Source organism: Triticum dicoccoides, chromosome 7B (assembly GCF_002162155.2).
Source record: "Triticum dicoccoides isolate Atlit2015 ecotype Zavitan chromosome 7B, WEW_v2.0, whole genome shotgun sequence".
NCBI classification, from domain to species: domain Eukaryota; kingdom Viridiplantae; phylum Streptophyta; class Magnoliopsida; order Poales; family Poaceae; genus Triticum; species Triticum dicoccoides.
The window spans coordinates 416,622,591-416,634,343 of NC_041393.1; the positions used below are offsets into that span (position 1 = coordinate 416,622,591).

Sequence of the window (11,753 nt, forward strand, 5' to 3'; positions counted from 1 at the left end):
CTAATTGCTCCCACTTTCAATATGTATCTAGATTGAGACTTAGAGTCATCTGGATTGGTGTAAAAGCTTGCACCGATGTAACTCTTTACGACGGGCTCTTTTATCACCTCCATAATCGAGAAATATTTCCTTAGTCCTCACTAAGGATATTCTTGACCGCTGTCCAGTGATCTACTCTTAGATCAAAATTGTACTCCCTTGCCAAACTGAGAGCAAGGTATACAATAGGTCTGGTACACAGCATAGCATACTTTATAGAACCTATGACCGAGGCATAGGGAATGACTTCTCATTCTCTTTCTATTTTCTGCCATAGTCGGGTTTTGAGTCTACTCAACTTCACACCTTGCAACATAGGAAAGAACTCCTTCTTTGACTGTTCTATTTTGAACTACTTCAATATTTTATCAAGGTTTGTATTCATTGAAAAATCTCATCAAGCGTCTTGATCTATCTCTATAGATCTTGATGCTCTGTGTAAGCAGCTTCACCAAGGTCTTTCTTTGAAAAACTCTTATTCAAGTATCCTTTTATTCTATCCAGAATTTCTATATCATTTCCAATCAACAATATGTCATCTACATATAGTTTTAGAAAATGCTACAGAGCTCCCACTCACTTTCTTGTAAATACAGGCTTCTCCAAAAGTCTGTATAAAACCATATGCTTTGATCAACTCATCAAAGCGTATATTCCAACTCCGAGATACTTGCACCAGTCCATAGATGGATCGCTGGAGCTTGCACATTTTGTTAACACCTTTAGGATTGACAAAACCTTCTGGTTGCATCATATACAACTATTCATTAATAAATCCATTAAGGAATGCAGTTTTGACATCCATTTGCCAGATTTCATAAAATGTGGCAATTGCTAACATGATTCGGATAGACTTAAGCATCGATACGAGTGAGAAAATCTCATGTATTCAACACCTTGAACTTGTCGAAAAACTTTTTGTGACAAGTCGAGTTTTGTAGATAGTAACACTACTTATCAGCGTTTGTCTTCCTCTTGAAGATCCATTTATACAATATGGCTTGCCGATCATCGGGCAACTCCACCAAAGTACACACTTTGTTCTCATAAATGGATCCTATCTCAGATTTCATGACCTCAAGCCATTTCGTGGAATCTGGGCTCATCATCACTTCCTCATACTTCGTAGGTTCATCATGGTCTAGTAACATGACTTCCAGAACAGGATTACCGTACCACTCTAGTGCGGACTGTACTTTGGAAGACCTACGAGGTTCTGTAGTAACTTAATTTGAAGTTTCATGATCATCATCATTAGCTTCCTCACTAATTGGTGTAGGAATCACCGGAACTGATTTCTGTGATGAATTACTTTCCAATTCGGGAGAAGGTACAATTACCTTATCAAGCTCTACTTTCCTCCCACTCACTTCTTTCGAGAGAAACTCCTTCTCTAGAAAGGATCCATCTTAGCAACGAATATCTTGCTTTTGGATCTATGATAGAAGGTGTACCCAATAGTTTCCTTTGGGTATTCTATGAAGACGCACTTCTCCGATTTGGGTTCAAGCTTACCAGGTTGAAACTTTTTCTCATAAGCATCGCAGCCCCAAACTTTAAGAAACGACAACTTTGGTTTCTTGCCAAACCACAGTTCATAAGGCGTCGTCTCAACGGATTTTGATGGTGCCCTATTTAAAGTGAATGCAGCTGTCTCTAATGCATAACCCCAAAACGATGGTGGTAAATTGGTAAGATACATCATAGATTGCACCATATCCAGTAAAGTGCAGTTACGATGTTCGGACACACCATAACTTTGTGGTGTTCCAGGTGGCGTGAGCTATGAAACTATTCCACATTGTTTTATATGAAGGCCAAACTCGTAACTCAAATATTCTCCTCCACGATCAGATTGTAGAAACTTTATTTTCCTGTTACGATGATTCTCCACTTCACTCTGAAATTCTTTGAACTTTTCAAATGTTTCATACTTGTGTTTCATTAAGTAGATATACCCATATCTGCTCAAATCATCTGTGAAGGTTAGACAATAACGATACTTTCCACGAGCATCAACACTCATTGGATCGCATACATCGCTATGTATTATTTCCAGTAAATTAGTAGCTCGTTCCATTGTTCTGAAGAACGGAGTTTTAGTTATCTTGCCCAAAAGGCACGGTTCGCAAGCATCAAATGATTCATAATCAAGTGATTCCAAAAACCCATCAGCATGGAGTTTCTTCATGTGCTTTACACCGATATGACCCAAACGGCAGTGCCACAAATAAGTTGCACTATCATTTCAACTTTGCATCTTTTGGCATCAATATTATGAATATGTGTATTACTACAATCGAGATCCAACAAACTATTTTCATTGGGTGTATGACCATCGAAGGCTTTATTCATGTAAACAAAATAACAATTATTCTCTGACTTTAAATGAATAACTGTATTGCAATAAACATGATCAAATCATATTCATGCTCAACGCAAACGCCAAATAACATTTATTTAGGTTTAACACTAATCCCGAAAGTAAGGGAGTGTGCGATGATGATCATATCAATCTTGGAACCACTTCCAACATACATCGTCACTTCACCCTCAACTAGTCTCTGTTTATTCTGTATCTCCTATTTCGATTTACTAACTTTTAGCAACTGGACAAGTATGAAATACCCAGGGGCTACTATAAACACTAGTAAGGTACACATCAATAACCTGTATATCAAATATACCCTTGTTCACTTTGCCATCCTTCTTATCCACCAAATATTCATGGTATTTCCGCTTCCAATGACCATTTCCTTTTGCAGTAGAAGCACTCAATTTCAGGCTTTAGTCTAGCTTTGGGCTTCTTCATGGAAGTGACAACTTGCTTGCCATTCTACTTGAAGTTCCCTTTCTTTCCCTTTTCCTTTTTCTTGAAACTAGTGATCTTGTCAATCATCAACACTTGATGTTCTTTCTTGATTTCTACCTTCGTCGATTTCAACATCACGAAGAGCTCGGGAATCGTTTTTGTCATCCCTTGCATACTATAGTTCATCACGAAGTTCTACTAACTTGGTGATGGTTACTAGAGAACTCTGTCAGTCACTATTTTATCTGGAATATTAACTCCCACTTGATTCAAGCGATTGTAGTACCCAGACAATCTGAGCACATGCTCACTAGTTGAGCAATTCTCATCCATCTTTTAGCTATAGAACTTGTTGGAGACTTCATATCTCTCAACTCGGGTATTTGCTTGAAATATTAACTTCAACTCCTGGAACATCTCATATGGTCCATGACGTTCAAAACGTCTTTGAAGTCCCGATTCTAAGCCGTTAAGCATGGTGCACTAAACTATCAAGTAGTCATCATATTGAGCTAGCCAAACGTTCATAACGTCTGCATTTGCTCCTGCAATAGGTCTGTCACCTAGCGGTGCATCAAGGACATATTCTTCTGTGCAGCAATGAGGATAAACCTCAGATCACGGATTCAGTCCGCATCATTGCTACTATCATCTTTCAACTTAGTTTTCTCTAGGAACACATATAAAACATAGGGAAGCAACAACGTGAGCTATTGATCTACAACATAATTTGGAAAATACTATCAGGACTAAGTTCATGATAAATTAAAGTTCAATTAATCATATTACTTAAGAACTCCCACTTAGATAGACATCCCTCTAATCATCTAAGTGATCACGTGATCCAAATCAACTAAACCATGTCCGATCATCATGTGAGATGGAGTAGTTTTCAATGGTGAACATCATTATGTTGATCATATCTACTATATGATTCACGCTCGACCTTTCGGTCTCAGTGTTCCGAGGCCATATATGTATATGCTAGGCTCGTCAAGTTTAACCTGAGTATTCCGCGTGTGCAACTGTTTTGCACCCGTTGTATTTGAACGTATAGCCTATCACACCCGATCATCACGTGGTGTCTCAGCACGAAGAACTTTCGCAACGGTGCATACTCAGGGAGAACACTTATACCTTGAAATTTAGTGAGAGATCATCTTATAATGCTACCGTCAATCAAAGCAAAATAAGATGCATAAAGGATAAACATCACATGCAATCAATATAAGTGATATGATATGGCCATCATCATCTTGTGCTTGTGATCTCCATCTCCGAAGCACCGTCATGATCACCATCGTCACCGGCGCGACACCTTGATCTCCATCGTAGCATCGTTGTTGTTTTGCCACCTATTGCTTCTATGACTATCGCTACCGCTTAGTGATAAAGTAAAGCAATTACAAGGCGATTGCACTGCATACAATAAAGCGAAAACCATATGGCTCCTGCCAGTTGTCGATAACTCGGTTACAAAACATGATCATCTCATACAATAAAATATAGCATCACGTCTTGACCATATCACATCACAACATGCCCTGCAAAAACAAGTTAGACGTCCTCTACTTTGTTGTTGCAAGTTTTACGTGGCTGCTATGGGCTGAGAAACAACCGTTCTTACCTACGCATCAAAACCACAACGATAGTTCGTCAAGTTAGTGTTGTTTTAACCTTCTCAAGGACCGGGCGTAGCCACACTCGGTTCAACTAAAGTTGGAGAAACTGACACCCGCCAGCCACCTATGTGCAAAGCACGTCGGTAGAACCAGCCTCGCGTAAGCGTACGTGTAATGTTGGTCCGGGCCGCTTCATCCAACAATACCGCCGAACCAAAGTATGACATGCTGGTAAGCAGTATGAATTGTATCGTCGACAACTCACTTGTGTTCTACTCGTGCATATAACATCTACGCATAAAACCAGGCTCGGATGCCACTATTGGGGAATGTAGTAATTTCAAAAAAAATCCTATGCACACGCAAGATCATGGTGATGCATAGCAACGGGAGGGAAGAGTGTGTCCACGTACCCTCGTGGACCGTAAGCGGAAGCGGAAGCACAACACGGTTGATGTAGTCGTACGTCTTCATGATCCGACCGATCAAGTACCGAACGCACGGCACCTCTGAGTTCAGCACACGTTTAGCTCGATGACGTCCCTCGAACTCCGATCCAGCCGAGCTTCAAGGGAGAGTTCTGTCAGCACGACGGCGTGGTGACGATGATGATGTTCTACCGACGCAGGGCTTCTCCTAAGCACCGCTACGATATTATCGAGGTGGAATATGGTGGAGGGGGGCATCGCACACGGCTAATAGATCTCAAGGATCAATTGTTGTGTCTAGAGGTGCCCCCTGCCCCCGTATATAAAGGACCAAGGGGGAGGGGCGGCCGGCCAGGGGAGGGCGCGCTAGGGAGGAGTCCTACTCCCACCGAGAGTAGGACTCCCTCCTTTCCTTGTCCAAGTAGGAGAGGGGAAGGAAGGGGAGAGAGGAGGAAGGAAAGGGGGGCGCCGCCCCCCTCCTTGTCCTATTCGGACTAGAGGGGAAGGGGGCGCGCGGCCCGCCTTGGCCGCCCCTCCTCTGCTCCACTTTGGGCCCATGAGGCCCATTAACCCCCCGGGGGGTTCCGGTAACCCCCCGGTACTCCGGTATACATCTGATAACCCCCGGAACCATTCCGGTGTCCGAATATAGTCGTCCAATATATCAATCTTCATGTATCTACCATTTCGAGACTCCTCGTCATGTCCGTGATCACATCCGGGACTCTGAACTATCTTCGGTACATCAAAACACATAAACTCATAATATAACCGTCATCTAACTTTAAGCGTGCAGACCCTACGGGTTCGAGAACTATGTAGACATGATCGAGACACGTCTCTGGTCAATAACCAATAGCGGTACCTGGATGCTCATATTGGCTCCTACATATTCTACGAAGATCTTTATCGGTCAAACCGCATAACAACATACGTTGTTCCCTTTGTCATCGGTATGTTACTTGCCCGAGATTCGATCGTCGGTATCTCAATACCTAATTCAATCTCGTTACCGGCAAGTCTCTTTACTCGTTATGTAATGCATCATCCCGCAACTAACTCATTAGTCACATTGCTTGCAAGGCTTATAGTGATTTGCATTACCGAGAGGGCCCAGAGATACCTCTCCGACAATCGGAGTCAACTCAACATGTACCTTCGGAGACACCTGTAGAGCTCCTTTATAATCACTTAGTTACGTTGTGACGTTTGGTAGCACACAAAGTGTTCCTCCGGTAAACGGGAGTTGCATAATCTCATAGTCATAGGAACATGTATAAGTCATGAAGAAAGCAATAGCAACATACTAAACGATCAAGTGCTAAGCTAACGGAATGGGTAAAGTCAATCACATCATTCTCTAATGATGTGATCCCGTTAATCAAATGACAACTCATGTCTATGGTTAGGAAACTTAACCATCTTTGATTAACGAGCTAGTCAAGTAGAGGCATACTAGTGACACTATGTTTGTCTATGTATTCACACATATACTAACTTTTCGGTTAATACAATTCTAGCATGAATAATAAACATTTATCATGAAATAAGAAAATAAATAATAACTTTATTATTGCCTCTAGGGCATATTTCCTTCACGAAGCCCGGTAGACAAACTCGAAGGAGAAGCGCAACCATCCACCAAAACGTCGCGCCTGCGAAGGCTAAAAACCCTAACCTAAATTACTAATTGGAGCGGAGGCACTGAGATTCCCCTCCCCATCACCCGCCAGAGGACGGGCAGAGGGGAGGCGAATCAACGGGCTCGCCCGAGAAGTCTGGAGGGGAAAGTTTTCCCTTGCCGTCTAGGGTTAGGGGAGGAAAACGAGACTGGTGTGTTGCGATTATTTCTCTTTCGTGCTATTGCCAACTCCCCTTTAATAGTAGAGACAAGTAAAAATTATCAATACAAATATAATGGCATAAAAGCTAATAGGACATGAAGTATATAAAAAAATGAGTATTCCACTAAAAATTTGGACTGTTGGTGAAAATTTTGGTCTGACTCCTAACACAGCGAAATGCGCCATGTTGGCGTGTAATCTGAAACTGCTACGGCCGATGATGTCACGTGCCTATCTCTGAAGACTGAACCAATTTCTCCAACGGGTTCATGCATGCACGAAGCGTAGGTGTATTGGCCGACCTCCATCACCATGGCTAAGCAAACAGACGGCACCTGACGTACGTGTAGCTGGACAGACTATTAACCCAGCCACATACCACATACGACCCTGTTAAAAATGTTGTTCTACAGCAATTATTCCGTTTTTCTATTGCCAATGCCAAAACCAGTCAGATTTTATGAGGGGAGATCGTGTGACAGGGCAGATTACCCGGGGATGCCGCCGTGTAGGATCCGGGGAACATTCCACACCGATCTTGATCGAGCGGACAAAGTTGTGGCTGAAATGTCAAAAGCATATGTGCTCTGAATCTAGCTAGTCAGTACAGTTTCTAAGCTCCCAGGAATTACTGCTTCCTGGTGAATCGGGGCTGCGGGGACGCGATGGGCTCCATTTGACAGGGGGTGATTTTGGGTCGGTATTTGCCACCGTTTCCTTGCCACGTGTGGCCAGCCATCGCTCTTTGCCTTCGCCTTCGCCTTCGGTTTCATCCCGTCCAGATTACTTCTCGATGCCGCTCCGCCGGTCGACCTTCTTCTCCTCGCTGCGTAGCACCACAAGCCCCCCCTCCACGCAGCGGCCGGAGTGGGCACGAGGGCACCTCAACAATGGTGGATGAGGTTGTCTCCCCGGACTCGTGGAAGGCGAGTCGTGCCCATGAAGGAGTGTGAACAGGACGCCTCCTCCACTACGTCATCGCCGCCGCCGCTAATGCGAGGCGAATCGTCGGGACGCGCTCGCCTCGAGCGCGGGCTCCATCGTTGTGCCGGCGGCTTCGACTCCTCGCGCCGCCGCTGTCCTACAGGTTTGTTACTGGGTACTTTCCCTCGTTTCGGCCAAATCTAGGCACCAATTAAACGCGGCCCCCCTTTCTGTTGCGATTTGCAAGACGCATGCGAGCTTGCAGTCTCTCTGAGGTAGTTGGCGAGGAGATGTGGCTAGACGCCTGGACTATGATCCTTCGTCGGTGGGCGGTCTGATGCCAAATTTCTAGGTGACTGTTGATTTCTTCTCTACCTCTCCCTGTACGAGACTGCAGTTGTGATGTTCTTCCTTTTACAACGTCTTGAGCAGAGTTCTTGATGTTGCCCGTCACCGTACTCTTATTTTTTGCAGCAGATCCTCTCTGCTACTAATGCTCATGTGCGTCCATCCCGGTCGTGAAGTGTGGATCTTCCTTTCAGTCCCAGGTTGCTCTCTGTTCGCTATTTTTTTCTGTTTCAGATTGATTTCTTCCTTGACCCTTTTATCTGAACATTGTGATATTATTTCTTCCAGGTGATTCTTTTGAGCTAAGTCGGGAGGGAGGCCCCTACCTTTTTATGTCATTATAAAACAAGATCGTTCGTCTCTAAGAAGAGCATGAATACTTGATTTGAGTACAAGAAGAAATAAACAGCTGCAGGGGGGACCGAAGAGGAGAAAGAAGGACAAAGAAAAAGGAAGGGAGAGGGAAAACAAGAAGGCTGAACAAGAACTAGCGTAATCAGTCATTGATTCACCTACGTGCTGAGCATGTGTCCTCAATTTTTAGTCCATGAGCCCACGATTTAACCGCCTCCAAGCATTGATTCACAACTCAACTCAGGTGGGATGGCCATGTTGTCAAAGACTTGCCTATTTCAAGCCAGCCATATAGTCCAACGGCAAATGGTAACCTTTCCATGCTGTTATTTTTTGCTTACAAAATGGATTGCTCCAGGTGTCAAAGACGTCAGACGTTTCTTAACTGTTTACCCCCAAGATATTTGGATTCTCTTTAGTTTGGTTGAACTGCAAAGCAAATTGCGCCGTTGTTTCCTAATCTGCACCGCTGAAGTGACATGCATTGTCGGCCATAATTATTTGTTTTTTCAGCAGAACTGAACAAACATCAGGCCTTTTTCTGACCAACAACCAGCCAAAGAATTCTCCTTTTCTTGGGTCTCTAGGTGATTTTTCCTTTGTGGATTTGTGTTCCCAATGGAGTCAGTTTTAATACATCACATTTATATTCAGAGGAAATTGGTTACTTACAGTGCTATGTATGAAACCCATAGTGGTACCCTTGTGTGAACCTATAATTGCCTTGCATGTGAATGTGCAAATTTGTGCATTCTGTGTTGAGGATTTTTTCACCATGAACGCATCTATATGGACTAATCTGTAGTTCTACTATGTGAGTAGGACTGCCTTTGATTTCAGGCTACGTAAGTAACATGTTGCCCCCTGCTTCTACTGAATCCCTGAAAACCATATGGAGTTCTGAACATTGAAACTATGGAGCACTTAGATCCTTCTGTCACATGCCCATTTTATATTATTTTTTGAATAATCTCATTTTGTTTTATAGTAACGGACAAGCAGATATAGTTACACAGCCCATTCTCAATCTTGGGTATTACATAGTCCGTCAATTCTTCATTTTCTGTTTGTTTTAATTTCTTAGAATAATCATTCATCATTTCTCATTCATTGCCAATTAGGCTCTTATGCCCGGATTCTTGAACATGTATCCGTGCAATAGAAATTCAAGCGCAGTACATTGCTCAGGTGCAGTTTTCAAGCCAATCATAGATTGATTTCTTGGTAGAGATACAAAAGCAGTGGTTGTATATATTTTGTAAGCACTACACGATGTCATAGCTTTGCAATAACTTTTTGGTGAATGTGGGGGACAAAAAAAAATTACTGGAGCAAATGTCATATATAAATCAGTTATTAGTTAGACCACAATCATTTCCTACTCGATTTCTTACTCTCTGATTTTACCTTTTTGCTGAAAAAAATGATATTATCGTCCTGCATTTTAAAAATAATAAATGGCATAATAATAGAAGAGTCATACAAAACGGTTATAGTGCAATGCTCTATATTGGAGTAATATTCTTTTGATCTTTTCCTCGAAAACTGACAATATCAACTCTGTAAATTCTTGACCTACTTCCAGGGATATGTTCTTTTTTTCTAGGTTCGTTCTTTTTTTCTAGGTTCGCTCATACCCACTGGGAGTTGCACGATTCAGGGGTGACGCCAGACTCCACCATTATTGGAAGCCTGGTTTCTCCATCGTGAGCATGTTGCTATAGGTTCCTTTCACGGGGTTTCTGGCCTCAGTTTTAATCAACCCTACCCCTGTATGTCTGTCAGTTAGTAGTTTAGGACTCACCATGAATTACTTTTTTCATGGCATAACTTACATGAGCATGAGTACGAGTACCAAAATTATTCTCTTTGTGTCTTACATGAGCATGGATATATGCACCTCAAATTACTTTTCTCGAAACATCATTCATATGACTAAACGTTGTATGTACTCCCTCCGTCCGGAAATACTTGTCATTAAAAATGGATAAAAGGAGATGTATCTAGATGTATTTTAGTTCTAGATACATCACTTTTTATTAATTTTGACGACAAGTATTTTTGGACGGAGGGAGTACATAGAAAGAACTGAATATCAAGAAACTGTAATGTGTGTTTTTTGAGAGAAAAATTATACACCCACAAGAGAGAGAGAGGGGGAGGGAGGGAGAGGGAGAGGGAGAGGGAGAGGGAGAGGGAGAGGGAGAGAGAGGGAGAGGGAGAGGGAGCGGGAGGGAGGGAGGGAGGGAGGAAGGATCTTCGCTACTTATGTTTTTCATGATACATGGCCAATCGATTTGTTGTTGAATGGTTGACTTCCGCAGTTTTCGCAGCCTATATTCTTCTTTATAATACTTCTTGCAGGCTTCCTTCCAAGTTTATTGGTTTATTTTCCTACGCTCCAAATCTTCTTGCTAGGTTTCGATGCTTTTAGGAATAATTTGAAAGGTATTCCTTATTATGCCTTTTTAAGGACTTCACCATGTTCTGTTCATTCTGGAATTTATTGGTCATCCTGTGCCTTAAATCACCCCAAGACATGCTTATAGCCATCTGTTTGATTTAGTGATAGTTAGACTTAAGCAGGGTGATTACATCCACATAACAAATTAATTGTATTTTCCATAGGATTTAGTGTATGGTTCTTGAATTTCTTTGTTCCGCTGGATGGTTTGATTGTCATGACTGTTTAAGATTATTTCACTGTCTGCTTCTTTTCTTCTCAATAAAGTCCAGCTCAGCTTTCTTGCTGCATGCTGAATTCTAAGGCAATTGTCTTACCCATTGCCACAGTTTCATCGATAGGCATACACGAAACACGTTTTTATGTTCCACAAGAAAATATCATTCTTCTGGTATCTTCTATTTTAGACCATCTATTTTCGCGTTGACATGATTATCAAATGCAAATGGAGTTCATAAATATATGTGTGTTTTCTGTATCTTCTAAGATTCTAAGCTTCCTAGAAATGATGACTTCAGTGCCTCAGGGCTTCGGGGGTTGCTGGTGGGTCCATCTATATATAAGGGAGTGAATCGTTCATGTGTGTAGTTGTTGGGTCAACTCCGATGAAATTATGTAAATGATGGCACACACATATATATGTATATATATTGAAATAAACGCAGGAGAGCTGCCTATTTCATTGATTAGAAGGGAAGACAAAAGAACGCCAAGTAAAGGGTGTAGGCTAACGCATTAGCTTGCGAAACAAGGAACAGAAAACGAAAGAAAAAAATGGCCAAAGGGCCCCGGGTACAGGGACTACTCTCGCAAAAATAAGTGCCGGCCACCTGCCAGCGCCCAGTCGCTTGCCTCCAATAGCAAGAGATGCAAGACTTGCCGTGGTGAACGCTGCGCGTCGCCATAAAAAAGAGTTAA

General features: G+C 42.4%; 1 long non-coding RNA gene across 1 annotated transcript; it reads left to right on the top strand.

Annotated features, from left to right (window-relative positions):
* Nucleotides 1–7,489: 7,489 nt before the first annotated feature.
* Nucleotides 7,490–9,050, top strand: LOC119335649. The gene is made up of 4 exons (XR_005161949.1): nucleotides 7,490–7,832; nucleotides 7,917–8,021; nucleotides 8,144–8,217; nucleotides 8,306–9,050. It is a non-coding gene; the product is annotated as an uncharacterized LOC119335649 (long non-coding RNA).
* The last annotated feature ends 2,703 nt before the right edge of the window (nucleotides 9,051–11,753 follow it).